The 23,046-nt window shown below is 52.4% G+C and overlaps 48 non-coding genes across 48 annotated transcripts; 10 read left to right on the top strand and 38 right to left on the bottom strand.

Moving 5' to 3' along the window:
- Window positions 1-863: 863 nt before the first annotated feature.
- On the top strand, window positions 864-935 carry Trnag-ucc. The gene has a single exon. It is a non-coding gene; the product is annotated as a tRNA-Gly (tRNA).
- Window positions 936-1,211: 276 nt separating this feature from the next.
- On the bottom strand, window positions 1,212-1,293 carry Trnas-aga. Its single transcript has one exon. It is a non-coding gene; the product is annotated as a tRNA-Ser (tRNA).
- Window positions 1,294-1,432: 139 nt separating this feature from the next.
- Trnak-uuu lies at window positions 1,433-1,505 on the bottom strand. The gene has a single exon. It is a non-coding gene; the product is annotated as a tRNA-Lys (tRNA).
- Window positions 1,506-1,802: 297 nt separating this feature from the next.
- Window positions 1,803-1,874, bottom strand: Trnae-uuc. Its single transcript has one exon. It is a non-coding gene; the product is annotated as a tRNA-Glu (tRNA).
- A 308-nt stretch (window positions 1,875-2,182) lies between these two features.
- On the bottom strand, window positions 2,183-2,255 carry Trnam-cau. Its single transcript has one exon. It is a non-coding gene; the product is annotated as a tRNA-Met (tRNA).
- Window positions 2,256-3,233: 978 nt separating this feature from the next.
- On the top strand, window positions 3,234-3,305 carry Trnag-ucc. Its single transcript has one exon. It is a non-coding gene; the product is annotated as a tRNA-Gly (tRNA).
- Window positions 3,306-3,581: 276 nt separating this feature from the next.
- Window positions 3,582-3,663, bottom strand: Trnas-aga. The gene has a single exon. It is a non-coding gene; the product is annotated as a tRNA-Ser (tRNA).
- A 139-nt stretch (window positions 3,664-3,802) lies between these two features.
- Window positions 3,803-3,875, bottom strand: Trnak-uuu. Its single transcript has one exon. It is a non-coding gene; the product is annotated as a tRNA-Lys (tRNA).
- A 296-nt stretch (window positions 3,876-4,171) lies between these two features.
- Window positions 4,172-4,243, bottom strand: Trnae-uuc. The gene has a single exon. It is a non-coding gene; the product is annotated as a tRNA-Glu (tRNA).
- A 308-nt stretch (window positions 4,244-4,551) lies between these two features.
- Trnam-cau lies at window positions 4,552-4,624 on the bottom strand. Its single transcript has one exon. It is a non-coding gene; the product is annotated as a tRNA-Met (tRNA).
- A 977-nt stretch (window positions 4,625-5,601) lies between these two features.
- On the top strand, window positions 5,602-5,673 carry Trnag-ucc. The gene has a single exon. It is a non-coding gene; the product is annotated as a tRNA-Gly (tRNA).
- Window positions 5,674-5,949: 276 nt separating this feature from the next.
- On the bottom strand, window positions 5,950-6,031 carry Trnas-aga. Its single transcript has one exon. It is a non-coding gene; the product is annotated as a tRNA-Ser (tRNA).
- A 139-nt stretch (window positions 6,032-6,170) lies between these two features.
- On the bottom strand, window positions 6,171-6,243 carry Trnak-uuu. The gene has a single exon. It is a non-coding gene; the product is annotated as a tRNA-Lys (tRNA).
- A 296-nt stretch (window positions 6,244-6,539) lies between these two features.
- Trnae-uuc lies at window positions 6,540-6,611 on the bottom strand. Its single transcript has one exon. It is a non-coding gene; the product is annotated as a tRNA-Glu (tRNA).
- Window positions 6,612-6,919: 308 nt separating this feature from the next.
- Trnam-cau lies at window positions 6,920-6,992 on the bottom strand. The gene has a single exon. It is a non-coding gene; the product is annotated as a tRNA-Met (tRNA).
- Window positions 6,993-7,971: 979 nt separating this feature from the next.
- Trnag-ucc lies at window positions 7,972-8,043 on the top strand. Its single transcript has one exon. It is a non-coding gene; the product is annotated as a tRNA-Gly (tRNA).
- Window positions 8,044-8,319: 276 nt separating this feature from the next.
- Window positions 8,320-8,401, bottom strand: Trnas-aga. The gene has a single exon. It is a non-coding gene; the product is annotated as a tRNA-Ser (tRNA).
- Window positions 8,402-8,540: 139 nt separating this feature from the next.
- Window positions 8,541-8,613, bottom strand: Trnak-uuu. The gene has a single exon. It is a non-coding gene; the product is annotated as a tRNA-Lys (tRNA).
- Window positions 8,614-8,909: 296 nt separating this feature from the next.
- Trnae-uuc lies at window positions 8,910-8,981 on the bottom strand. Its single transcript has one exon. It is a non-coding gene; the product is annotated as a tRNA-Glu (tRNA).
- A 308-nt stretch (window positions 8,982-9,289) lies between these two features.
- Window positions 9,290-9,362, bottom strand: Trnam-cau. The gene has a single exon. It is a non-coding gene; the product is annotated as a tRNA-Met (tRNA).
- Window positions 9,363-10,340: 978 nt separating this feature from the next.
- Trnag-ucc lies at window positions 10,341-10,412 on the top strand. Its single transcript has one exon. It is a non-coding gene; the product is annotated as a tRNA-Gly (tRNA).
- Window positions 10,413-10,688: 276 nt separating this feature from the next.
- On the bottom strand, window positions 10,689-10,770 carry Trnas-aga. The gene has a single exon. It is a non-coding gene; the product is annotated as a tRNA-Ser (tRNA).
- Window positions 10,771-10,909: 139 nt separating this feature from the next.
- Trnak-uuu lies at window positions 10,910-10,982 on the bottom strand. Its single transcript has one exon. It is a non-coding gene; the product is annotated as a tRNA-Lys (tRNA).
- A 296-nt stretch (window positions 10,983-11,278) lies between these two features.
- Trnae-uuc lies at window positions 11,279-11,350 on the bottom strand. Its single transcript has one exon. It is a non-coding gene; the product is annotated as a tRNA-Glu (tRNA).
- Window positions 11,351-11,658: 308 nt separating this feature from the next.
- On the bottom strand, window positions 11,659-11,731 carry Trnam-cau. The gene has a single exon. It is a non-coding gene; the product is annotated as a tRNA-Met (tRNA).
- Window positions 11,732-12,708: 977 nt separating this feature from the next.
- Trnag-ucc lies at window positions 12,709-12,781 on the top strand. Its single transcript has one exon. It is a non-coding gene; the product is annotated as a tRNA-Gly (tRNA).
- A 275-nt stretch (window positions 12,782-13,056) lies between these two features.
- Trnas-aga lies at window positions 13,057-13,138 on the bottom strand. The gene has a single exon. It is a non-coding gene; the product is annotated as a tRNA-Ser (tRNA).
- Window positions 13,139-13,277: 139 nt separating this feature from the next.
- On the bottom strand, window positions 13,278-13,350 carry Trnak-uuu. Its single transcript has one exon. It is a non-coding gene; the product is annotated as a tRNA-Lys (tRNA).
- A 296-nt stretch (window positions 13,351-13,646) lies between these two features.
- On the bottom strand, window positions 13,647-13,718 carry Trnae-uuc. Its single transcript has one exon. It is a non-coding gene; the product is annotated as a tRNA-Glu (tRNA).
- A 308-nt stretch (window positions 13,719-14,026) lies between these two features.
- On the bottom strand, window positions 14,027-14,099 carry Trnam-cau. The gene has a single exon. It is a non-coding gene; the product is annotated as a tRNA-Met (tRNA).
- A 977-nt stretch (window positions 14,100-15,076) lies between these two features.
- Window positions 15,077-15,149, top strand: Trnag-ucc. The gene has a single exon. It is a non-coding gene; the product is annotated as a tRNA-Gly (tRNA).
- A 275-nt stretch (window positions 15,150-15,424) lies between these two features.
- On the bottom strand, window positions 15,425-15,506 carry Trnas-aga. Its single transcript has one exon. It is a non-coding gene; the product is annotated as a tRNA-Ser (tRNA).
- A 139-nt stretch (window positions 15,507-15,645) lies between these two features.
- Window positions 15,646-15,718, bottom strand: Trnak-uuu. The gene has a single exon. It is a non-coding gene; the product is annotated as a tRNA-Lys (tRNA).
- Window positions 15,719-16,014: 296 nt separating this feature from the next.
- Window positions 16,015-16,086, bottom strand: Trnae-uuc. The gene has a single exon. It is a non-coding gene; the product is annotated as a tRNA-Glu (tRNA).
- A 308-nt stretch (window positions 16,087-16,394) lies between these two features.
- On the bottom strand, window positions 16,395-16,467 carry Trnam-cau. Its single transcript has one exon. It is a non-coding gene; the product is annotated as a tRNA-Met (tRNA).
- A 978-nt stretch (window positions 16,468-17,445) lies between these two features.
- Trnag-ucc lies at window positions 17,446-17,517 on the top strand. Its single transcript has one exon. It is a non-coding gene; the product is annotated as a tRNA-Gly (tRNA).
- Window positions 17,518-17,793: 276 nt separating this feature from the next.
- Trnas-aga lies at window positions 17,794-17,875 on the bottom strand. The gene has a single exon. It is a non-coding gene; the product is annotated as a tRNA-Ser (tRNA).
- Window positions 17,876-18,014: 139 nt separating this feature from the next.
- Trnak-uuu lies at window positions 18,015-18,087 on the bottom strand. Its single transcript has one exon. It is a non-coding gene; the product is annotated as a tRNA-Lys (tRNA).
- Window positions 18,088-18,383: 296 nt separating this feature from the next.
- Window positions 18,384-18,455, bottom strand: Trnae-uuc. The gene has a single exon. It is a non-coding gene; the product is annotated as a tRNA-Glu (tRNA).
- A 308-nt stretch (window positions 18,456-18,763) lies between these two features.
- On the bottom strand, window positions 18,764-18,836 carry Trnam-cau. The gene has a single exon. It is a non-coding gene; the product is annotated as a tRNA-Met (tRNA).
- A 978-nt stretch (window positions 18,837-19,814) lies between these two features.
- On the top strand, window positions 19,815-19,886 carry Trnag-ucc. Its single transcript has one exon. It is a non-coding gene; the product is annotated as a tRNA-Gly (tRNA).
- A 276-nt stretch (window positions 19,887-20,162) lies between these two features.
- On the bottom strand, window positions 20,163-20,244 carry Trnas-aga. Its single transcript has one exon. It is a non-coding gene; the product is annotated as a tRNA-Ser (tRNA).
- A 139-nt stretch (window positions 20,245-20,383) lies between these two features.
- Window positions 20,384-20,456, bottom strand: Trnak-uuu. Its single transcript has one exon. It is a non-coding gene; the product is annotated as a tRNA-Lys (tRNA).
- Window positions 20,457-20,752: 296 nt separating this feature from the next.
- Trnae-uuc lies at window positions 20,753-20,824 on the bottom strand. The gene has a single exon. It is a non-coding gene; the product is annotated as a tRNA-Glu (tRNA).
- Window positions 20,825-21,132: 308 nt separating this feature from the next.
- On the bottom strand, window positions 21,133-21,205 carry Trnam-cau. Its single transcript has one exon. It is a non-coding gene; the product is annotated as a tRNA-Met (tRNA).
- Window positions 21,206-22,182: 977 nt separating this feature from the next.
- Trnag-ucc lies at window positions 22,183-22,254 on the top strand. The gene has a single exon. It is a non-coding gene; the product is annotated as a tRNA-Gly (tRNA).
- A 276-nt stretch (window positions 22,255-22,530) lies between these two features.
- Window positions 22,531-22,612, bottom strand: Trnas-aga. Its single transcript has one exon. It is a non-coding gene; the product is annotated as a tRNA-Ser (tRNA).
- A 139-nt stretch (window positions 22,613-22,751) lies between these two features.
- Trnak-uuu lies at window positions 22,752-22,824 on the bottom strand. The gene has a single exon. It is a non-coding gene; the product is annotated as a tRNA-Lys (tRNA).
- Between the last annotated feature and the right edge of the window lie 222 nt (window positions 22,825-23,046).

Here is a 23,046-nt window from a genome sequence, read left to right as displayed (position 1 = left end):
TAAACTGCTGCCGCAGTTTTTTCAACGGAACGCAGCACTGCCCGAGGTTACAGTACATCGCCCTTGCGGCACCTGAACACAGCGGCCTGTTGGGACAGGCCGACGTCAGAGTTCAGAAATAGCATACGACCGTTCAAGTACGGTCTATTGCGTGCTGCGTGTATGGTTCCTCTCACAGCGAATCCTGCTATACATTCCTGAGGCTGACGCAGCTCAGGCGAGGAATCGGCGCGGCAGCATTAGAGCGAGAACAGCAGAACGATGCATCGGCCGGGAATCGAACCCGGGCCGTCCGCATGCTAAGCGAGCATTCACCAATTTTTTTTTTTTTCTTCTCATTTCTTTCGTTGCATTTGTTGGGGGCGGACGTCCGATGGCGCCCGTTCAAGTTCATCGTTGACTCGGTCTTTTATTACAGAGGGCAGATAACTCTCAGACCGAACACGCTGAGCTATCGTGCCGGCAAGCCTTAAGATTATGAGACTTACGCGCTGCCTACTGCACTACTGAGGCACATGCCATTGAACCAGCGATGCTCGTCAAGCTGCCCGTGCTTCCCGAGCACTTTTCTGCAGGGGAAAGTGGGATTGCCACCCAGCGACGTCGGATACAACCGAAAAAAGTGCTACACACGCGGAGTGCTCCACTACACTGCCTTAAAACGAATGCTCATCTCTATCGTGTGAGTAACCTTGCGGCCGCGGCGACTAGTCTTGCCCAAAGACGCAGCGTGCGTGGAGGCGCTACCCGAATGCGTGTGGATGCACCCTCCTACCTCGAAAAGCGCCTGCAGCTACTATCACCGTGGGCCGCTGCTGGCGGGCAGGAAGCCGACACAGCGGGGCGTTGCGAGCAGCGGCTGTGCGGTGGTGGTGTAATGGTGAGCATAGTTGCCTTCCAAGCAGTTGATCCGGGTTCGATTCCCGGCCACCGCAAATGGCGCTAGTTTTTTTCGTATGAGTATGTGAGCCGGGTGCTGTTAAATGAAGGTTTTTTTCGTCGTAGCTCCACGCAGACCATCCTGTAGTATGTCCCGACTTGTCCCGACTTTGCTCGGCTGACGCGAAAGCTGACGCTTGGAATTCGCCCTTATCAAAAGGACAGGCACTATAAACGGCTGTGAGAGGCGAGGTGTGGAGAGGTACCAAAACGACAGGCAATCTGCGAAATTTTCTGCTCGTTGTTCTTAAACAAAAAAAAGAAAAATCCGACGCAGTCGGTAGGACTCGAACCTACGCTCCCAGAGGGAATCTGATTTCTAGTCAGACGCCTTAACCACTCGGCCACGACTGCTCGTAACCCAAGTTTCCCTGGAATCGTGAAAAATCCAACCGGTCTGCGCAGAATGTTGACAGGAAACGAACTCCGTGCACTGATTACGGCAGGGCTACCATCGCTACGAGACGAGCCATTACGGAAACGTTAAAATCTTCGCCCGGACAGGGACTTGAACCCTGGACCCTTAGGTTAAAAGCCTAATGCTCTACCGACTGAGCCATCCGGGCTCACGCTCGTTGTGGATGGAGCGGCTGCAAGCAATGTAAATAACTGGAACGCGTGTGTAGGCGTACTACGGTAATTTCTGGCTTCTGGCGCAACTGGCGACTTCACCGACTTCCCACTGACGCTGGTAGCAGCCCAACCACGGACCAGTGCCTCTTCTCCCTTTATTCCGGTGCCGACAGTAATTGCATCATGTGCCTGTTTTCCCCGATTACGTTCGGTCGAAGCTTCGGAAGGTGGGCGACAAACGACAGTTCGAAGGCCAAAACATGGAGCGTTGTGTGCGCAAAAAACTTCCGTTCCGGTACCGGGAATCGAACCCGGGCCTCCTGGGTGAAAGCCAGGTATCCTAGCCACTAGACCACACCGGATTTGCTCGATAAGCGTGAGGTTTTCTCCGTCTCCTCTCGTATTTCGTGCTGAATCTGGACTCAGTGCAGTTCTCCGTTTGCGAGCATATTTGCGCCTACAGACTGGCATGGCGCACAGCCCGAAATTGACTATTCATTATTTTACTCCTAACAAGGGAGGAGAAAGATCAAAGTTGTACGTTGTCATAATTGGAAATAAACGTATTGACGCTGAGGCGTAGACTCCTTATGGATAACGAACGACAATTAAGTTCGTTCCCTAGCAACAGCAACGCCGTTAATTCAGCCATGATGTACAGCAAATTAAATGCCCCGGGTGAGGATCGAACTCACGACCTTAAGATTATGAGACTTACGCGCTACCTACTGCGCTACCGAGGCACGTTGCAAGTAACGTTACAGGAAACTTGGTAAGTCTCTCATATTAGAGATAGACAGTTCGCGCTTTCTCAAGAATCTGTTGTGTTGCTACACGTGCTTTCCCTACTTGCTAGATTAAACTGCTGCCGCAGTTTTTTCAACGGAACGCAGCACTGCCCGAGGTTACAGTACATCGCCCTTGCGGCACCTGAACACAGCGGCCTGTTGGGACAGGCCGACGTCAGAGTTCAGAAATAGCATACGACCGTTCAAGTACGGTCTATTGCGTGCTGCGTGTATGGTTCCTCTCACAGCGAATCCTGCTATACATTCCTGAGGCTGACGCAGCTCAGGCGAGGAATCGGCGCGGCAGCATTAGAGCGAGAACAGCAGAACGATGCATCGGCCGGGAATCGAACCCGGGCCGTCCGCATGCTAAGCGAGCATTCACCAATTTTTTTTTTTTTCTTCTCATTTCTTTCGTTGCATTTGTTGGGGGCGGACGTCCGATGGCGCCCGTTCAAGTTCATCGTTGACTCGGTCTTTTATTACAGAGGGCAGATAACTCTCAGACCGAACACGCTGAGCTATCGTGCCGGCAAGCCTTAAGATTATGAGACTTACGCGCTGCCTACTGCACTACTGAGGCACATGCCATTGAACCAGCGATGCTCGTCAAGCTGCCCGTGCTTCCCGAGCACTTTTCTGCAGGGGAAAGTGGGATTGCCACCCAGCGACGTCGGATACAACCGAAAAAAGTGCTACACACGCGGAGTGCTCCACTACACTGCCTTAAAACGAATGCTCATCTCTATCGTGTGAGTAACCTTGCGGCCGCGGCGACTAGTCTTGCCCAAAGACGCAGCGTGCGTGGAGGCGCTACCCGAATGCGTGTGGATGCACCCTCCTACCTCGAAAAGCGCCTGCAGCTACTATCACCGTGGGCCGCTGCTGGCGGGCAGGAAGCCGACACAGCGGGGCGTTGCGAGCAGCGGCTGTGCGGTGGTGGTGTAATGGTGAGCATAGTTGCCTTCCAAGCAGTTGATCCGGGTTCGATTCCCGGCCACCGCAAATGGCGCTAGTTTTTTTCGTATGAGTATGTGAGCCGGGTGCTGTTAAATGAAGGTTTTTTTCGTCGTAGCTCCACGCAGACCATCCTGTAGTATGTCCCGACTTGTCCCGACTTTGCTCGGCTGACGCGAAAGCTGACGCTTGGAATTCGCCCTTATCAAAAGGACAGGCACTATAAACGGCTGTGAGAGGCGAGGTGTGGAGAGGTACCAAAACGACAGGCAATCTGCGAAATTTTCTGCTCGTTGTTCTTAAACAAAAAAAAGAAAAATCCGACGCAGTCGGTAGGACTCGAACCTACGCTCCCAGAGGGAATCTGATTTCTAGTCAGACGCCTTAACCACTCGGCCACGACTGCTCGTAACCCAAGTTTCCCTGGAATCGTGAAAAATCCAACCGGTCTGCGCAGAATGTTGACAGGAAACGAACTCCGTGCACTGATTACGGCAGGGCTACCATCGCTACGAGACGAGCCATTACGGAAACGTTAAAATCTTCGCCCGGACAGGGACTTGAACCCTGGACCCTTAGGTTAAAAGCCTAATGCTCTACCGACTGAGCCATCCGGGCTCACGCTCGTTGTGGATGGAGCGGCTGCAAGCAATGTAAATAACTGGAACGCGTGTGTAGGCGTACTACGGTAATTTCTGGCTTCTGGCGCAACTGGCGACTTCACCGACTTCCCACTGACGCTGGTAGCAGCCCAACCACGGACCAGTGCCTCTTCTCCCTTTATTCCGGTGCCGACAGTAATTGCATCATGTGCCTGTTTTCCCCGATTACGTTCGGTCGAAGCTTCGGAAGGTGGGCGACAAACGACAGTTCGAAGGCCAAAACATGGAGCGTTGTGTGCGCAAAAACTTCCGTTCCGGTACCGGGAATCGAACCCGGGCCTCCTGGGTGAAAGCCAGGTATCCTAGCCACTAGACCACACCGGATTTGCTCGATAAGCGTGAGGTTTTCTCCGTCTCCTCTCGTATTTCGTGCTGAATCTGGACTCAGTGCAGTTCTCCGTTTGCGAGCATATTTGCGCCTACAGACTGGCATGGCGCACAGCCCGAAATTGACTATTCATTATTTTACTCCTAACAAGGGAGGAGAAAGATCAAAGTTGTACGTTGTCATAATTGGAAATAAACGTATTGACGCTGAGGCGTAGACTCCTTATGGATAACGAACGACAATTAAGTTCGTTCCCTAGCAACAGCAACGCCGTTAATTCAGCCATGATGTACAGCAAATTAAATGCCCCGGGTGAGGATCGAACTCACGACCTTAAGATTATGAGACTTACGCGCTACCTACTGCGCTACCGAGGCACGTTGCAAGTAACGTTACAGGAAACTTGGTAAGTCTCTCATATTAGAGATAGACAGTTCGCGCTTTCTCAAGAATCTGTTGTGTTGCTACACGTGCTTTCCCTACTTGCTAGATTAAACTGCTGCCGCAGTTTTTTCAACGGAACGCAGCACTGCCCGAGGTTACAGTACATCGCCCTTGCGGCACCTGAACACAGCGGCCTGTTGGGACAGGCCGACGTCAGAGTTCAGAAATAGCATACGACCGTTCAAGTACGGTCTATTGCGTGCTGCGTGTATGGTTCCTCTCACAGCGAATCCTGCTATACATTCCTGAGGCTGACGCAGCTCAGGCGAGGAATCGGCGCGGCAGCATTAGAGCGAGAACAGCAGAACGATGCATCGGCCGGGAATCGAACCCGGGCCGTCCGCATGCTAAGCGAGCATTCACCAATTTTTTTTTTTTCTTCTCATTTCTTTCGTTGCATTTGTTGGGGGCGGACGTCCGATGGCGCCCGTTCAAGTTCATCGTTGACTCGGTCTTTTATTACAGAGGGCAGATAACTCTCAGACCGAACACGCTGAGCTATCGTGCCGGCAAGCCTTAAGATTATGAGACTTACGCGCTGCCTACTGCACTACTGAGGCACATGCCATTGAACCAGCGATGCTCGTCAAGCTGCCCGTGCTTCCCGAGCACTTTTCTGCAGGGGAAAGTGGGATTGCCACCCAGCGACGTCGGATACAACCGAAAAAAGTGCTACACACGCGGAGTGCTCCACTACACTGCCTTAAAACGAATGCTCATCTCTATCGTGTGAGTAACCTTGCGGCCGCGGCGACTAGTCTTGCCCAAAGACGCAGCGTGCGTGGAGGCGCTACCCGAATGCGTGTGGATGCACCCTCCTACCTCGAAAAGCGCCTGCAGCTACTATCACCGTGGGCCGCTGCTGGCGGGCAGGAAGCCGACACAGCGGGGCGTTGCGAGCAGCGGCTGTGCGGTGGTGGTGTAATGGTGAGCATAGTTGCCTTCCAAGCAGTTGATCCGGGTTCGATTCCCGGCCACCGCAAATGGCGCTAGTTTTTTTCGTATGAGTATGTGAGCCGGGTGCTGTTAAATGAAGGTTTTTTTCGTCGTAGCTCCACGCAGACCATCCTGTAGTATGTCCCGACTTGTCCCGACTTTGCTCGGCTGACGCGAAAGCTGACGCTTGGAATTCGCCCTTATCAAAAGGACAGGCACTATAAACGGCTGTGAGAGGCGAGGTGTGGAGAGGTACCAAAACGACAGGCAATCTGCGAAATTTTCTGCTCGTTGTTCTTAAACAAAAAAAAGAAAAATCCGACGCAGTCGGTAGGACTCGAACCTACGCTCCCAGAGGGAATCTGATTTCTAGTCAGACGCCTTAACCACTCGGCCACGACTGCTCGTAACCCAAGTTTCCCTGGAATCGTGAAAAATCCAACCGGTCTGCGCAGAATGTTGACAGGAAACGAACTCCGTGCACTGATTACGGCAGGGCTACCATCGCTACGAGACGAGCCATTACGGAAACGTTAAAATCTTCGCCCGGACAGGGACTTGAACCCTGGACCCTTAGGTTAAAAGCCTAATGCTCTACCGACTGAGCCATCCGGGCTCACGCTCGTTGTGGATGGAGCGGCTGCAAGCAATGTAAATAACTGGAACGCGTGTGTAGGCGTACTACGGTAATTTCTGGCTTCTGGCGCAACTGGCGACTTCACCGACTTCCCACTGACGCTGGTAGCAGCCCAACCACGGACCAGTGCCTCTTCTCCCTTTATTCCGGTGCCGACAGTAATTGCATCATGTGCCTGTTTTCCCCGATTACGTTCGGTCGAAGCTTCGGAAGGTGGGCGACAAACGACAGTTCGAAGGCCAAAACATGGAGCGTTGTGTGCGCAAAAACTTCCGTTCCGGTACCGGGAATCGAACCCGGGCCTCCTGGGTGAAAGCCAGGTATCCTAGCCACTAGACCACACCGGATTTGCTCGATAAGCGTGAGGTTTTCTCCGTCTCCTCTCGTATTTCGTGCTGAATCTGGACTCAGTGCAGTTCTCCGTTTGCGAGCATATTTGCGCCTACAGACTGGCATGGCGCACAGCCCGAAATTGACTATTCATTATTTTACTCCTAACAAGGGAGGAGAAAGATCAAAGTTGTACGTTGTCATAATTGGAAATAAACGTATTGACGCTGAGGCGTAGACTCCTTATGGATAACGAACGACAATTAAGTTCGTTCCCTAGCAACAGCAACGCCGTTAATTCAGCCATGATGTACAGCAAATTAAATGCCCCGGGTGAGGATCGAACTCACGACCTTAAGATTATGAGACTTACGCGCTACCTACTGCGCTACCGAGGCACGTTGCAAGTAACGTTACAGGAAACTTGGTAAGTCTCTCATATTAGAGATAGACAGTTCGCGCTTTCTCAAGAATCTGTTGTGTTGCTACACGTGCTTTCCCTACTTGCTAGATTAAACTGCTGCCGCAGTTTTTTCAACGGAACGCAGCACTGCCCGAGGTTACAGTACATCGCCCTTGCGGCACCTGAACACAGCGGCCTGTTGGGACAGGCCGACGTCAGAGTTCAGAAATAGCATACGACCGTTCAAGTACGGTCTATTGCGTGCTGCGTGTATGGTTCCTCTCACAGCGAATCCTGCTATACATTCCTGAGGCTGACGCAGCTCAGGCGAGGAATCGGCGCGGCAGCATTAGAGCGAGAACAGCAGAACGATGCATCGGCCGGGAATCGAACCCGGGCCGTCCGCATGCTAAGCGAGCATTCACCAATTTTTTTTTTTTTTCTTCTCATTTCTTTCGTTGCATTTGTTGGGGGCGGACGTCCGATGGCGCCCGTTCAAGTTCATCGTTGACTCGGTCTTTTATTACAGAGGGCAGATAACTCTCAGACCGAACACGCTGAGCTATCGTGCCGGCAAGCCTTAAGATTATGAGACTTACGCGCTGCCTACTGCACTACTGAGGCACATGCCATTGAACCAGCGATGCTCGTCAAGCTGCCCGTGCTTCCCGAGCACTTTTCTGCAGGGGAAAGTGGGATTGCCACCCAGCGACGTCGGATACAACCGAAAAAAGTGCTACACACGCGGAGTGCTCCACTACACTGCCTTAAAACGAATGCTCATCTCTATCGTGTGAGTAACCTTGCGGCCGCGGCGACTAGTCTTGCCCAAAGACGCAGCGTGCGTGGAGGCGCTACCCGAATGCGTGTGGATGCACCCTCCTACCTCGAAAAGCGCCTGCAGCTACTATCACCGTGGGCCGCTGCTGGCGGGCAGGAAGCCGACACAGCGGGGCGTTGCGAGCAGCGGCTGTGCGGTGGTGGTGTAATGGTGAGCATAGTTGCCTTCCAAGCAGTTGATCCGGGTTCGATTCCCGGCCACCGCAAATGGCGCTAGTTTTTTTCGTATGAGTATGTGAGCCGGGTGCTGTTAAATGAAGGTTTTTTTCGTCGTAGCTCCACGCAGACCATCCTGTAGTATGTCCCGACTTGTCCCGACTTTGCTCGGCTGACGCGAAAGCTGACGCTTGGAATTCGCCCTTATCAAAAGGACAGGCACTATAAACGGCTGTGAGAGGCGAGGTGTGGAGAGGTACCAAAACGACAGGCAATCTGCGAAATTTTCTGCTCGTTGTTCTTAAACAAAAAAAAGAAAAATCCGACGCAGTCGGTAGGACTCGAACCTACGCTCCCAGAGGGAATCTGATTTCTAGTCAGACGCCTTAACCACTCGGCCACGACTGCTCGTAACCCAAGTTTCCCTGGAATCGTGAAAAATCCAACCGGTCTGCGCAGAATGTTGACAGGAAACGAACTCCGTGCACTGATTACGGCAGGGCTACCATCGCTACGAGACGAGCCATTACGGAAACGTTAAAATCTTCGCCCGGACAGGGACTTGAACCCTGGACCCTTAGGTTAAAAGCCTAATGCTCTACCGACTGAGCTATCCGGGCTCACGCTCGTTGTGGATGGAGCGGCTGCAAGCAATGTAAATAACTGGAACGCGTGTGTAGGCGTACTACGGTAATTTCTGGCTTCTGGCGCAACTGGCGACTTCACCGACTTCCCACTGACGCTGGTAGCAGCCCAACCACGGACCAGTGCCTCTTCTCCCTTTATTCCGGTGCCGACAGTAATTGCATCATGTGCCTGTTTTCCCCGATTACGTTCGGTCGAAGCTTCGGAAGGTGGGCGACAAACGACAGTTCGAAGGCCAAAACATGGAGCGTTGTGTGCGCAAAAACTTCCGTTCCGGTACCGGGAATCGAACCCGGGCCTCCTGGGTGAAAGCCAGGTATCCTAGCCACTAGACCACACCGGATTTGCTCGATAAGCGTGAGGTTTTCTCCGTCTCCTCTCGTATTTCGTGCTGAATCTGGACTCAGTGCAGTTCTCCGTTTGCGAGCATATTTGCGCCTACAGACTGGCATGGCGCACAGCCCGAAATTGACTATTCATTATTTTACTCCTAACAAGGGAGGAGAAAGATCAAAGTTGTACGTTGTCATAATTGGAAATAAACGTATTGACGCTGAGGCGTAGACTCCTTATGGATAACGAACGACAATTAAGTTCGTTCCCTAGCAACAGCAACGCCGTTAATTCAGCCATGATGTACAGCAAATTAAATGCCCCGGGTGAGGATCGAACTCACGACCTTAAGATTATGAGACTTACGCGCTACCTACTGCGCTACCGAGGCACGTTGCAAGTAACGTTACAGGAAACTTGGTAAGTCTCTCATATTAGAGATAGACAGTTCGCGCTTTCTCAAGAATCTGTTGTGTTGCTACACGTGCTTTCCCTACTTGCTAGATTAAACTGCTGCCGCAGTTTTTTCAACGGAACGCAGCACTGCCCGAGGTTACAGTACATCGCCCTTGCGGCACCTGAACACAGCGGCCTGTTGGGACAGGCCGACGTCAGAGTTCAGAAATAGCATACGACCGTTCAAGTACGGTCTATTGCGTGCTGCGTGTATGGTTCCTCTCACAGCGAATCCTGCTATACATTCCTGAGGCTGACGCAGCTCAGGCGAGGAATCGGCGCGGCAGCATTAGAGCGAGAACAGCAGAACGATGCATCGGCCGGGAATCGAACCCGGGCCGTCCGCATGCTAAGCGAGCATTCACCAATTTTTTTTTTTTTCTTCTCATTTCTTTCGTTGCATTTGTTGGGGGCGGACGTCCGATGGCGCCCGTTCAAGTTCATCGTTGACTCGGTCTTTTATTACAGAGGGCAGATAACTCTCAGACCGAACACGCTGAGCTATCGTGCCGGCAAGCCTTAAGATTATGAGACTTACGCGCTGCCTACTGCACTACTGAGGCACATGCCATTGAACCAGCGATGCTCGTCAAGCTGCCCGTGCTTCCCGAGCACTTTTCTGCAGGGGAAAGTGGGATTGCCACCCAGCGACGTCGGATACAACCGAAAAAAGTGCTACACACGCGGAGTGCTCCACTACACTGCCTTAAAACGAATGCTCATCTCTATCGTGTGAGTAACCTTGCGGCCGCGGCGACTAGTCTTGCCCAAAGACGCAGCGTGCGTGGAGGCGCTACCCGAATGCGTGTGGATGCACCCTCCTACCTCGAAAAGCGCCTGCAGCTACTATCACCGTGGGCCGCTGCTGGCGGGCAGGAAGCCGACACAGCGGGGCGTTGCGAGCAGCGGCTGTGCGGTGGTGGTGTAATGGTGAGCATAGTTGCCTTCCAAGCAGTTGATCCGGGTTCGATTCCCGGCCACCGCAAATGGCGCTAGTTTTTTTCGTATGAGTATGTGAGCCGGGTGCTGTTAAATGAAGGTTTTTTTCGTCGTAGCTCCACGCAGACCATCCTGTAGTATGTCCCGACTTGTCCCGACTTTGCTCGGCTGACGCGAAAGCTGACGCTTGGAATTCGCCCTTATCAAAAGGACAGGCACTATAAACGGCTGTGAGAGGCGAGGTGTGGAGAGGTACCAAAACGACAGGCAATCTGCGAAATTTTCTGCTCGTTGTTCTTAAACAAAAAAAAGAAAAATCCGACGCAGTCGGTAGGACTCGAACCTACGCTCCCAGAGGGAATCTGATTTCTAGTCAGACGCCTTAACCACTCGGCCACGACTGCTCGTAACCCAAGTTTCCCTGGAATCGTGAAAAATCCAACCGGTCTGCGCAGAATGTTGACAGGAAACGAACTCCGTGCACTGATTACGGCAGGGCTACCATCGCTACGAGACGAGCCATTACGGAAACGTTAAAATCTTCGCCCGGACAGGGACTTGAACCCTGGACCCTTAGGTTAAAAGCCTAATGCTCTACCGACTGAGCTATCCGGGCTCACGCTCGTTGTGGATGGAGCGGCTGCAAGCAATGTAAATAACTGGAACGCGTGTGTAGGCGTACTACGGTAATTTCTGGCTTCTGGCGCAACTGGCGACTTCACCGACTTCCCACTGACGCTGGTAGCAGCCCAACCACGGACCAGTGCCTCTTCTCCCTTTATTCCGGTGCCGACAGTAATTGCATCATGTGCCTGTTTTCCCCGATTACGTTCGGTCGAAGCTTCGGAAGGTGGGCGACAAACGACAGTTCGAAGGCCAAAACATGGAGCGTTGTGTGCGCAAAAACTTCCGTTCCGGTACCGGGAATCGAACCCGGGCCTCCTGGGTGAAAGCCAGGTATCCTAGCCACTAGACCACACCGGATTTGCTCGATAAGCGTGAGGTTTTCTCCGTCTCCTCTCGTATTTCGTGCTGAATCTGGACTCAGTGCAGTTCTCCGTTTGCGAGCATATTTGCGCCTACAGACTGGCATGGCGCACAGCCCGAAATTGACTATTCATTATTTTACTCCTAACAAGGGAGGAGAAAGATCAAAGTTGTACGTTGTCATAATTGGAAATAAACGTATTGACGCTGAGGCGTAGACTCCTTATGGATAACGAACGACAATTAAGTTCGTTCCCTAGCAACAGCAACGCCGTTAATTCAGCCATGATGTACAGCAAATTAAATGCCCCGGGTGAGGATCGAACTCACGACCTTAAGATTATGAGACTTACGCGCTACCTACTGCGCTACCGAGGCACGTTGCAAGTAACGTTACAGGAAACTTGGTAAGTCTCTCATATTAGAGATAGACAGTTCGCGCTTTCTCAAGAATCTGTTGTGTTGCTACACGTGCTTTCCCTACTTGCTAGATTAAACTGCTGCCGCAGTTTTTTCAACGGAACGCAGCACTGCCCGAGGTTACAGTACATCGCCCTTGCGGCACCTGAACACAGCGGCCTGTTGGGACAGGCCGACGTCAGAGTTCAGAAATAGCATACGACCGTTCAAGTACGGTCTATTGCGTGCTGCGTGTATGGTTCCTCTCACAGCGAATCCTGCTATACATTCCTGAGGCTGACGCAGCTCAGGCGAGGAATCGGCGCGGCAGCATTAGAGCGAGAACAGCAGAACGATGCATCGGCCGGGAATCGAACCCGGGCCGTCCGCATGCTAAGCGAGCATTCACCAATTTTTTTTTTTTTCTTCTCATTTCTTTCGTTGCATTTGTTGGGGGCGGACGTCCGATGGCGCCCGTTCAAGTTCATCGTTGACTCGGTCTTTTATTACAGAGGGCAGATAACTCTCAGACCGAACACGCTGAGCTATCGTGCCGGCAAGCCTTAAGATTATGAGACTTACGCGCTGCCTACTGCACTACTGAGGCACATGCCATTGAACCAGCGATGCTCGTCAAGCTGCCCGTGCTTCCCGAGCACTTTTCTGCAGGGGAAAGTGGGATTGCCACCCAGCGACGTCGGATACAACCGAAAAAAGTGCTACACACGCGGAGTGCTCCACTACACTGCCTTAAAACGAATGCTCATCTCTATCGTGTGAGTAACCTTGCGGCCGCGGCGACTAGTCTTGCCCAAAGACGCAGCGTGCGTGGAGGCGCTACCCGAATGCGTGTGGATGCACCCTCCTACCTCGAAAAGCGCCTGCAGCTACTATCACCGTGGGCCGCTGCTGGCGGGCAGGAAGCCGACACAGCGGGGCGTTGCGAGCAGCGGCTGTGCGGTGGTGGTGTAATGGTGAGCATAGTTGCCTTCCAAGCAGTTGATCCGGGTTCGATTCCCGCCACCGCAAATGGCGCTAGTTTTTTTCGTATGAGTATGTGAGCCGGGTGCTGTTAAATGAAGGTTTTTTTCGTCGTAGCTCCACGCAGACCATCCTGTAGTATGTCCCGACTTGTCCCGACTTTGCTCGGCTGACGCGAAAGCTGACGCTTGGAATTCGCCCTTATCAAAAGGACAGGCACTATAAACGGCTGTGAGAGGCGAGGTGTGGAGAGGTACCAAAACGACAGGCAATCTGCGAAATTTTCTGCTCGTTGTTCTTAAACAAAAAAAAGAAAAATCCGACGCAGTCGGTAGGACTCGAACCTACGCTCCCAGAGGGAATCTGATTTCTAGTCAGACGCCTTAACCACTCGGCCACGACTGCTCGTAACCCAAGTTTCCCTGGAATCGTGAAAAATCCAACCGGTCTGCGCAGAATGTTGACAGGAAACGAACTCCGTGCACTGATTACGGCAGGGCTACCATCGCTACGAGACGAGCCATTACGGAAACGTTAAAATCTTCGCCCGGACAGGGACTTGAACCCTGGACCCTTAGGTTAAAAGCCTAATGCTCTACCGACTGAGCTATCCGGGCTCACGCTCGTTGTGGATGGAGCGGCTGCAAGCAATGTAAATAACTGGAACGCGTGTGTAGGCGTACTACGGTAATTTCTGGCTTCTGGCGCAACTGGCGACTTCACCGACTTCCCACTGACGCTGGTAGCAGCCCAACCACGGACCAGTGCCTCTTCTCCCTTTATTCCGGTGCCGACAGTAATTGCATCATGTGCCTGTTTTCCCCGATTACGTTCGGTCGAAGCTTCGGAAGGTGGGCGACAAACGACAGTTCGAAGGCCAAAACATGGAGCGTTGTGTGCGCAAAAACTTCCGTTCCGGTACCGGGAATCGAACCCGGGCCTCCTGGGTGAAAGCCAGGTATCCTAGCCACTAGACCACACCGGATTTGCTCGATAAGCGTGAGGTTTTCTCCGTCTCCTCTCGTATTTCGTGCTGAATCTGGACTCAGTGCAGTTCTCCGTTTGCGAGCATATTTGCGCCTACAGACTGGCATGGCGCACAGCCCGAAATTGACTATTCATTATTTTACTCCTAACAAGGGAGGAGAAAGATCAAAGTTGTACGTTGTCATAATTGGAAATAAACGTATTGACGCTGAGGCGTAGACTCCTTATGGATAACGAACGACAATTAAGTTCGTTCCCTAGCAACAGCAACGCCGTTAATTCAGCCATGATGTACAGCAAATTAAATGCCCCGGGTGAGGATCGAACTCACGACCTTAAGATTATGAGACTTACGCGCTACCTACTGCGCTACCGAGGCACGTTGCAAGTAACGTTACAGGAAACTTGGTAAGTCTCTCATATTAGAGATAGACAGTTCGCGCTTTCTCAAGAATCTGTTGTGTTGCTACACGTGCTTTCCCTACTTGCTAGATTAAACTGCTGCCGCAGTTTTTTCAACGGAACGCAGCACTGCCCGAGGTTACAGTACATCGCCCTTGCGGCACCTGAACACAGCGGCCTGTTGGGACAGGCCGACGTCAGAGTTCAGAAATAGCATACGACCGTTCAAGTACGGTCTATTGCGTGCTGCGTGTATGGTTCCTCTCACAGCGAATCCTGCTATACATTCCTGAGGCTGACGCAGCTCAGGCGAGGAATCGGCGCGGCAGCATTAGAGCGAGAACAGCAGAACGATGCATCGGCCGGGAATCGAACCCGGGCCGTCCGCATGCTAAGCGAGCATTCACCAATTTTTTTTTTTTTCTTCTCATTTCTTTCGTTGCATTTGTTGGGGGCGGACGTCCGATGGCGCCCGTTCAAGTTCATCGTTGACTCGGTCTTTTATTACAGAGGGCAGATAACTCTCAGACCGAACACGCTGAGCTATCGTGCCGGCAAGCCTTAAGATTATGAGACTTACGCGCTGCCTACTGCACTACTGAGGCACATGCCATTGAACCAGCGATGCTCGTCAAGCTGCCCGTGCTTCCCGAGCACTTTTCTGCAGGGGAAAGTGGGATTGCCACCCAGCGACGTCGGATACAACCGAAAAAAGTGCTACACACGCGGAGTGCTCCACTACACTGCCTTAAAACGAATGCTCATCTCTATCGTGTGAGTAACCTTGCGGCCGCGGCGACTAGTCTTGCCCAAAGACGCAGCGTGCGTGGAGGCGCTACCCGAATGCGTGTGGATGCACCCTCCTACCTCGAAAAGCGCCTGCAGCTACTATCACCGTGGGCCGCTGCTGGCGGGCAGGAAGCCGACACAGCGGGGCGTTGCGAGCAGCGGCTGTGCGGTGGTGGTGTAATGGTGAGCATAGTTGCCTTCCAAGCAGTTGATCCGGGTTCGATTCCCGCCACCGCAAATGGCGCTAGTTTTTTTCGTATGAGTATGTGAGCCGGGTGCTGTTAAATGAAGGTTTTTTTCGTCGTAGCTCCACGCAGACCATCCTGTAGTATGTCCCGACTTGTCCCGACTTTGCTCGGCTGACGCGAAAGCTGACGCTTGGAATTCGCCCTTATCAAAAGGACAGGCACTATAAACGGCTGTGAGAGGCGAGGTGTGGAGAGGTACCAAAACGACAGGCAATCTGCGAAATTTTCTGCTCGTTGTTCTTAAACAAAAAAAAGAAAAATCCGACGCAGTCGGTAGGACTCGAACCTACGCTCCCAGAGGGAATCTGATTTCTAGTCAGACGCCTTAACCACTCGGCCACGACTGCTCGTAACCCAAGTTTCCCTGGAATCGTGAAAAATCCAACCGGTCTGCGCAGAATGTTGACAGGAAACGAACTCCGTGCACTGATTACGGCAGGGCTACCATCGCTACGAGACGAGCCATTACGGAAACGTTAAAATCTTCGCCCGGACAGGGACTTGAACCCTGGACCCTTAGGTTAAAAGCCTAATGCTCTACCGACTGAGCCATCCGGGCTCACGCTCGTTGTGGATGGAGCGGCTGCAAGCAATGTAAATAACTGGAACGCGTGTGTAGGCGTACTACGGTAATTTCTGGCTTCTGGCGCAACTGGCGACTTCACCGACTTCCCACTGACGCTGGTAGCAGCCCAACCACGGACCAGTGCCTCTTCTCCCTTTATTCCGGTGCCGACAGTAATTGCATCATGTGCCTGTTTTCCCCGATTACGTTCGGTCGAAGCTTCGGAAGGTGGGCGACAAACGACAGTTCGAAGGCCAAAACATGGAGCGTTGTGTGCGCAAAAACTTCCGTTCCGGTACCGGGAATCGAACCCGGGCCTCCTGGGTGAAAGCCAGGTATCCTAGCCACTAGACCACACCGGATTTGCTCGATAAGCGTGAGGTTTTCTCCGTCTCCTCTCGTATTTCGTGCTGAATCTGGACTCAGTGCAGTTCTCCGTTTGCGAGCATATTTGCGCCTACAGACTGGCATGGCGCACAGCCCGAAATTGACTATTCATTATTTTACTCCTAACAAGGGAGGAGAAAGATCAAAGTTGTACGTTGTCATAATTGGAAATAAACGTATTGACGCTGAGGCGTAGACTCCTTATGGATAACGAACGACAATTAAGTTCGTTCCCTAGCAACAGCAACGCCGTTAATTCAGCCATGATGTACAGCAAATTAAATGCCCCGGGTGAGGATCGAACTCACGACCTTAAGATTATGAGACTTACGCGCTACCTACTGCGCTACCGAGGCACGTTGCAAGTAACGTTACAGGAAACTTGGTAAGTCTCTCATATTAGAGATAGACAGTTCGCGCTTTCTCAAGAATCTGTTGTGTTGCTACACGTGCTTTCCCTACTTGCTAGATTAAACTGCTGCCGCAGTTTTTTCAACGGAACGCAGCACTGCCCGAGGTTACAGTACATCGCCCTTGCGGCACCTGAACACAGCGGCCTGTTGGGACAGGCCGACGTCAGAGTTCAGAAATAGCATACGACCGTTCAAGTACGGTCTATTGCGTGCTGCGTGTATGGTTCCTCTCACAGCGAATCCTGCTATACATTCCTGAGGCTGACGCAGCTCAGGCGAGGAATCGGCGCGGCAGCATTAGAGCGAGAACAGCAGAACGATGCATCGGCCGGGAATCGAACCCGGGCCGTCCGCATGCTAAGCGAGCATTCACCAATTTTTTTTTTTTTCTTCTCATTTCTTTCGTTGCATTTGTTGGGGGCGGACGTCCGATGGCGCCCGTTCAAGTTCATCGTTGACTCGGTCTTTTATTACAGAGGGCAGATAACTCTCAGACCGAACACGCTGAGCTATCGTGCCGGCAAGCCTTAAGATTATGAGACTTACGCGCTGCCTACTGCACTACTGAGGCACATGCCATTGAACCAGCGATGCTCGTCAAGCTGCCCGTGCTTCCCGAGCACTTTTCTGCAGGGGAAAGTGGGATTGCCACCCAGCGACGTCGGATACAACCGAAAAAAGTGCTACACACGCGGAGTGCTCCACTACACTGCCTTAAAACGAATGCTCATCTCTATCGTGTGAGTAACCTTGCGGCCGCGGCGACTAGTCTTGCCCAAAGACGCAGCGTGCGTGGAGGCGCTACCCGAATGCGTGTGGATGCACCCTCCTACCTCGAAAAGCGCCTGCAGCTACTATCACCGTGGGCCGCTGCTGGCGGGCAGGAAGCCGACACAGCGGGGCGTTGCGAGCAGCGGCTGTGCGGTGGTGGTGTAATGGTGAGCATAGTTGCCTTCCAAGCAGTTGATCCGGGTTCGATTCCCGGCCACCGCAAATGGCGCTAGTTTTTTTCGTATGAGTATGTGAGCCGGGTGCTGTTAAATGAAGGTTTTTTTCGTCGTAGCTCCACGCAGACCATCCTGTAGTATGTCCCGACTTGTCCCGACTTTGCTCGGCTGACGCGAAAGCTGACGCTTGGAATTCGCCCTTATCAAAAGGACAGGCACTATAAACGGCTGTGAGAGGCGAGGTGTGGAGAGGTACCAAAACGACAGGCAATCTGCGAAATTTTCTGCTCGTTGTTCTTAAACAAAAAAAAGAAAAATCCGACGCAGTCGGTAGGACTCGAACCTACGCTCCCAGAGGGAATCTGATTTCTAGTCAGACGCCTTAACCACTCGGCCACGACTGCTCGTAACCCAAGTTTCCCTGGAATCGTGAAAAATCCAACCGGTCTGCGCAGAATGTTGACAGGAAACGAACTCCGTGCACTGATTACGGCAGGGCTACCATCGCTACGAGACGAGCCATTACGGAAACGTTAAAATCTTCGCCCGGACAGGGACTTGAACCCTGGACCCTTAGGTTAAAAGCCTAATGCTCTACCGACTGAGCCATCCGGGCTCACGCTCGTTGTGGATGGAGCGGCTGCAAGCAATGTAAATAACTGGAACGCGTGTGTAGGCGTACTACGGTAATTTCTGGCTTCTGGCGCAACTGGCGACTTCACCGACTTCCCACTGACGCTGGTAGCAGCCCAACCACGGACCAGTGCCTCTTCTCCCTTTATTCCGGTGCCGACAGTAATTGCATCATGTGCCTGTTTTCCCCGATTACGTTCGGTCGAAGCTTCGGAAGGTGGGCGACAAACGACAGTTCGAAGGCCAAAACATGGAGCGTTGTGTGCGCAAAAACTTCCGTTCCGGTACCGGGAATCGAACCCGGGCCTCCTGGGTGAAAGCCAGGTATCCTAGCCACTAGACCACACCGGATTTGCTCGATAAGCGTGAGGTTTTCTCCGTCTCCTCTCGTATTTCGTGCTGAATCTGGACTCAGTGCAGTTCTCCGTTTGCGAGCATATTTGCGCCTACAGACTGGCATGGCGCACAGCCCGAAATTGACTATTCATTATTTTACTCCTAACAAGGGAGGAGAAAGATCAAAGTTGTACGTTGTCATAATTGGAAATAAACGTATTGACGCTGAGGCGTAGACTCCTTATGGATAACGAACGACAATTAAGTTCGTTCCCTAGCAACAGCAACGCCGTTAATTCAGCCATGATGTACAGCAAATTAAATGCCCCGGGTGAGGATCGAACTCACGACCTTAAGATTATGAGACTTACGCGCTACCTACTGCGCTACCGAGGCACGTTGCAAGTAACGTTACAGGAAACTTGGTAAGTCTCTCATATTAGAGATAGACAGTTCGCGCTTTCTCAAGAATCTGTTGTGTTGCTACACGTGCTTTCCCTACTTGCTAGATTAAACTGCTGCCGCAGTTTTTTCAACGGAACGCAGCACTGCCCGAGGTTACAGTACATCGCCCTTGCGGCACCTGAACACAGCGGCCTGTTGGGACAGGCCGACGTCAGAGTTCAGAAATAGCATACGACCGTTCAAGTACGGTCTATTGCGTGCTGCGTGTATGGTTCCTCTCACAGCGAATCCTGCTATACATTCCTGAGGCTGACGCAGCTCAGGCGAGGAATCGGCGCGGCAGCATTAGAGCGAGAACAGCAGAACGATGCATCGGCCGGGAATCGAACCCGGGCCGTCCGCATGCTAAGCGAGCATTCACCAATTTTTTTTTTTTTCTTCTCATTTCTTTCGTTGCATTTGTTGGGGGCGGACGTCCGATGGCGCCCGTTCAAGTTCATCGTTGACTCGGTCTTTTATTACAGAGGGCAGATAACTCTCAGACCGAACACGCTGAGCTATCGTGCCGGCAAGCCTTAAGATTATGAGACTTACGCGCTGCCTACTGCACTACTGAGGCACATGCCATTGAACCAGCGATGCTCGTCAAGCTGCCCGTGCTTCCCGAGCACTTTTCTGCAGGGGAAAGTGGGATTGCCACCCAGCGACGTCGGATACAACCGAAAAAAGTGCTACACACGCGGAGTGCTCCACTACACTGCCTTAAAACGAATGCTCATCTCTATCGTGTGAGTAACCTTGCGGCCGCGGCGACTAGTCTTGCCCAAAGACGCAGCGTGCGTGGAGGCGCTACCCGAATGCGTGTGGATGCACCCTCCTACCTCGAAAAGCGCCTGCAGCTACTATCACCGTGGGCCGCTGCTGGCGGGCAGGAAGCCGACACAGCGGGGCGTTGCGAGCAGCGGCTGTGCGGTGGTGGTGTAATGGTGAGCATAGTTGCCTTCCAAGCAGTTGATCCGGGTTCGATTCCCGGCCACCGCAAATGGCGCTAGTTTTTTTCGTATGAGTATGTGAGCCGGGTGCTGTTAAATGAAGGTTTTTTTCGTCGTAGCTCCACGCAGACCATCCTGTAGTATGTCCCGACTTGTCCCGACTTTGCTCGGCTGACGCGAAAGCTGACGCTTGGAATTCGCCCTTATCAAAAGGACAGGCACTATAAACGGCTGTGAGAGGCGAGGTGTGGAGAGGTACCAAAACGACAGGCAATCTGCGAAATTTTCTGCTCGTTGTTCTTAAACAAAAAAAAGAAAAATCCGACGCAGTCGGTAGGACTCGAACCTACGCTCCCAGAGGGAATCTGATTTCTAGTCAGACGCCTTAACCACTCGGCCACGACTGCTCGTAACCCAAGTTTCCCTGGAATCGTGAAAAATCCAACCGGTCTGCGCAGAATGTTGACAGGAAACGAACTCCGTGCACTGATTACGGCAGGGCTACCATCGCTACGAGACGAGCCATTACGGAAACGTTAAAATCTTCGCCCGGACAGGGACTTGAACCCTGGACCCTTAGGTTAAAAGCCTAATGCTCTACCGACTGAGCTATCCGGGCTCACGCTCGTTGTGGATGGAGCGGCTGCAAGCAATGTAAATAACTGGAACGCGTGTGTAGGCGTACTACGGTAATTTCTGGCTTCTGGCGCAACTGGCGACTTCACCGACTTCCCACTGACGCTGGTAGCAGCCCAACCACGGACCAGTGCCTCTTCTCCCTTTATTCCGGTGCCGACAGTAATTGCATCATGTGCCTGTTTTCCCCGATTACGTTCGGTCGAAGCTTCGGAAGGTGGGCGACAAACGACAGTTCGAAGGCCAAAACATGGAGCGTTGTGTGCGCAAAAACTTCCGTTCCGGTACCGGGAATCGAACCCGGGCCTCCTGGGTGAAAGCCAGGTATCCTAGCCACTAGACCACACCGGATTTGCTCGATAAGCGTGAGGTTTTCTCCGTCTCCTCTCGTATTTCGTGCTGAATCTGGACTCAGTGCAGTTCTCCGTTTGCGAGCATATTTGCGCCTACAGACTGGCATGGCGCACAGCCCGAAATTGACTATTCATTATTTTACTCCTAACAAGGGAGGAGAAAGATCAAAGTTGTACGTTGTCATAATTGGAAATAAACGTATTGACGCTGAGGCGTAGACTCCTTATGGATAACGAACGACAATTAAGTTCGTTCCCTAGCAACAGCAACGCCGTTAATTCAGCCATGATGTACAGCAAATTAAATGCCCCGGGTGAGGATCGAACTCACGACCTTAAGATTATGAGACTTACGCGCTACCTACTGCGCTACCGAGGCACGTTGCAAGTAACGTTACAGGAAACTTGGTAAGTCTCTCATATTAGAGATAGACAGTTCGCGCTTTCTCAAGAATCTGTTGTGTTGCTACACGTGCTTTCCCTACTTGCTAGATTAAACTGCTGCCGCAGTTTTTTCAACGGAACGCAGCACTGCCCGAGGTTACAGTACATCGCCCTTGCGGCACCTGAACACAGCGGCCTGTTGGGACAGGCCGACGTCAGAGTTCAGAAATAGCATACGACCGTTCAAGTACGGTCTATTGCGTGCTGCGTGTATGGTTCCTCTCACAGCGAATCCTGCTATACATTCCTGAGGCTGACGCAGCTCAGGCGAGGAATCGGCGCGGCAGCATTAGAGCGAGAATAGCAGAACGATGCATCGGCCGGGAATCGAACCCGGGCCGTCCGCATGCTAAGCGAGCATTCACCAATTTTTTTTTTTTCTTCTCATTTCTTTCGTTGCATTTGTTGGGGGCGGACGTCCGATGGCGCCCGTTCAAGTTCATCGTTGACTCGGTCTTTTATTACAGAGGGCAGATAACTCTCAGACCGAACACGCTGAGCTATCGTGCCGGCAAGCCTTAAGATTATGAGACTTACGCGCTGCCTACTGCACTACTGAGGCACATGCCATTGAACCAGCGATGCTCGTCAAGCTGCCCGTGCTTCCCGAGCACTTTTCTGCAGGGGAAAGTGGGATTGCCACCCAGCGACGTCGGATACAACCGAAAAAAGTGCTACACACGCGGAGTGCTCCACTACACTGCCTTAAAACGAATGCTCATCTCTATCGTGTGAGTAACCTTGCGGCCGCGGCGACTAGTCTTGCCCAAAGACGCAGCGTGCGTGGAGGCGCTACCCGAATGCGTGTGGATGCACCCTCCTACCTCGAAAAGCGCCTGCAGCTACTATCACCGTGGGCCGCTGCTGGCGGGCAGGAAGCCGACACAGCGGGGCGTTGCGAGCAGCGGCTGTGCGGTGGTGGTGTAATGGTGAGCATAGTTGCCTTCCAAGCAGTTGATCCGGGTTCGATTCCCGGCCACCGCAAATGGCGCTAGTTTTTTTCGTATGAGTATGTGAGCCGGGTGCTGTTAAATGAAGGTTTTTTTCGTCGTAGCTCCACGCAGACCATCCTGTAGTATGTCCCGACTTGTCCCGACTTTGCTCGGCTGACGCGAAAGCTGACGCTTGGAATTCGCCCTTATCAAAAGGACAGGCACTATAAACGGCTGTGAGAGGCGAGGTGTGGAGAGGTACCAAAACGACAGGCAATCTGCGAAATTTTCTGCTCGTTGTTCTTAAACAAAAAAAAGAAAAATCCGACGCAGTCGGTAGGACTCGAACCTACGCTCCCAGAGGGAATCTGATTTCTAGTCAGACGCCTTAACCACTCGGCCACGACTGCTCGTAACCCAAGTTTCCCTGGAATCGTGAAAAATCCAACCGGTCTGCGCAGAATGTTGACAGGAAACGAACTCCGTGCACTGATTACGGCAGGGCTACCATCGCTACGAGACGAGCCATTACGGAAACGTTAAAATCTTCGCCCGGACAGGGACTTGAACCCTGGACCCTTAGGTTAAAAGCCTAATGCTCTACCGACTGAGCTATCCGGGCTCACGCTCGTTGTGGATGGAGCGGCTGCAAGCAATGTAAATAACTGGAACGCGTGTGTAGGCGTACTACGGTAATTTCTGGCTTCTGGCGCAACTGGCGACTTCACCGACTTCCCACTGACGCTGGTAGCAGCCCAACCACGGACCAGTGCCTCTTCTCCCTTTATTCCGGTGCCGACAGTAATTGCATCATGTGCCTGTTTTCCCCGATTACGTTCGGTCG

The sequence above is a fragment of the Schistocerca piceifrons genome, unplaced genomic scaffold (genome assembly GCF_021461385.2).
Source record: "Schistocerca piceifrons isolate TAMUIC-IGC-003096 unplaced genomic scaffold, iqSchPice1.1 HiC_scaffold_1251, whole genome shotgun sequence".
Classification (NCBI taxonomy): domain Eukaryota; kingdom Metazoa; phylum Arthropoda; class Insecta; order Orthoptera; family Acrididae; genus Schistocerca; species Schistocerca piceifrons.
This window is presented reverse-complemented; position numbering and strand designations above follow the sequence as displayed.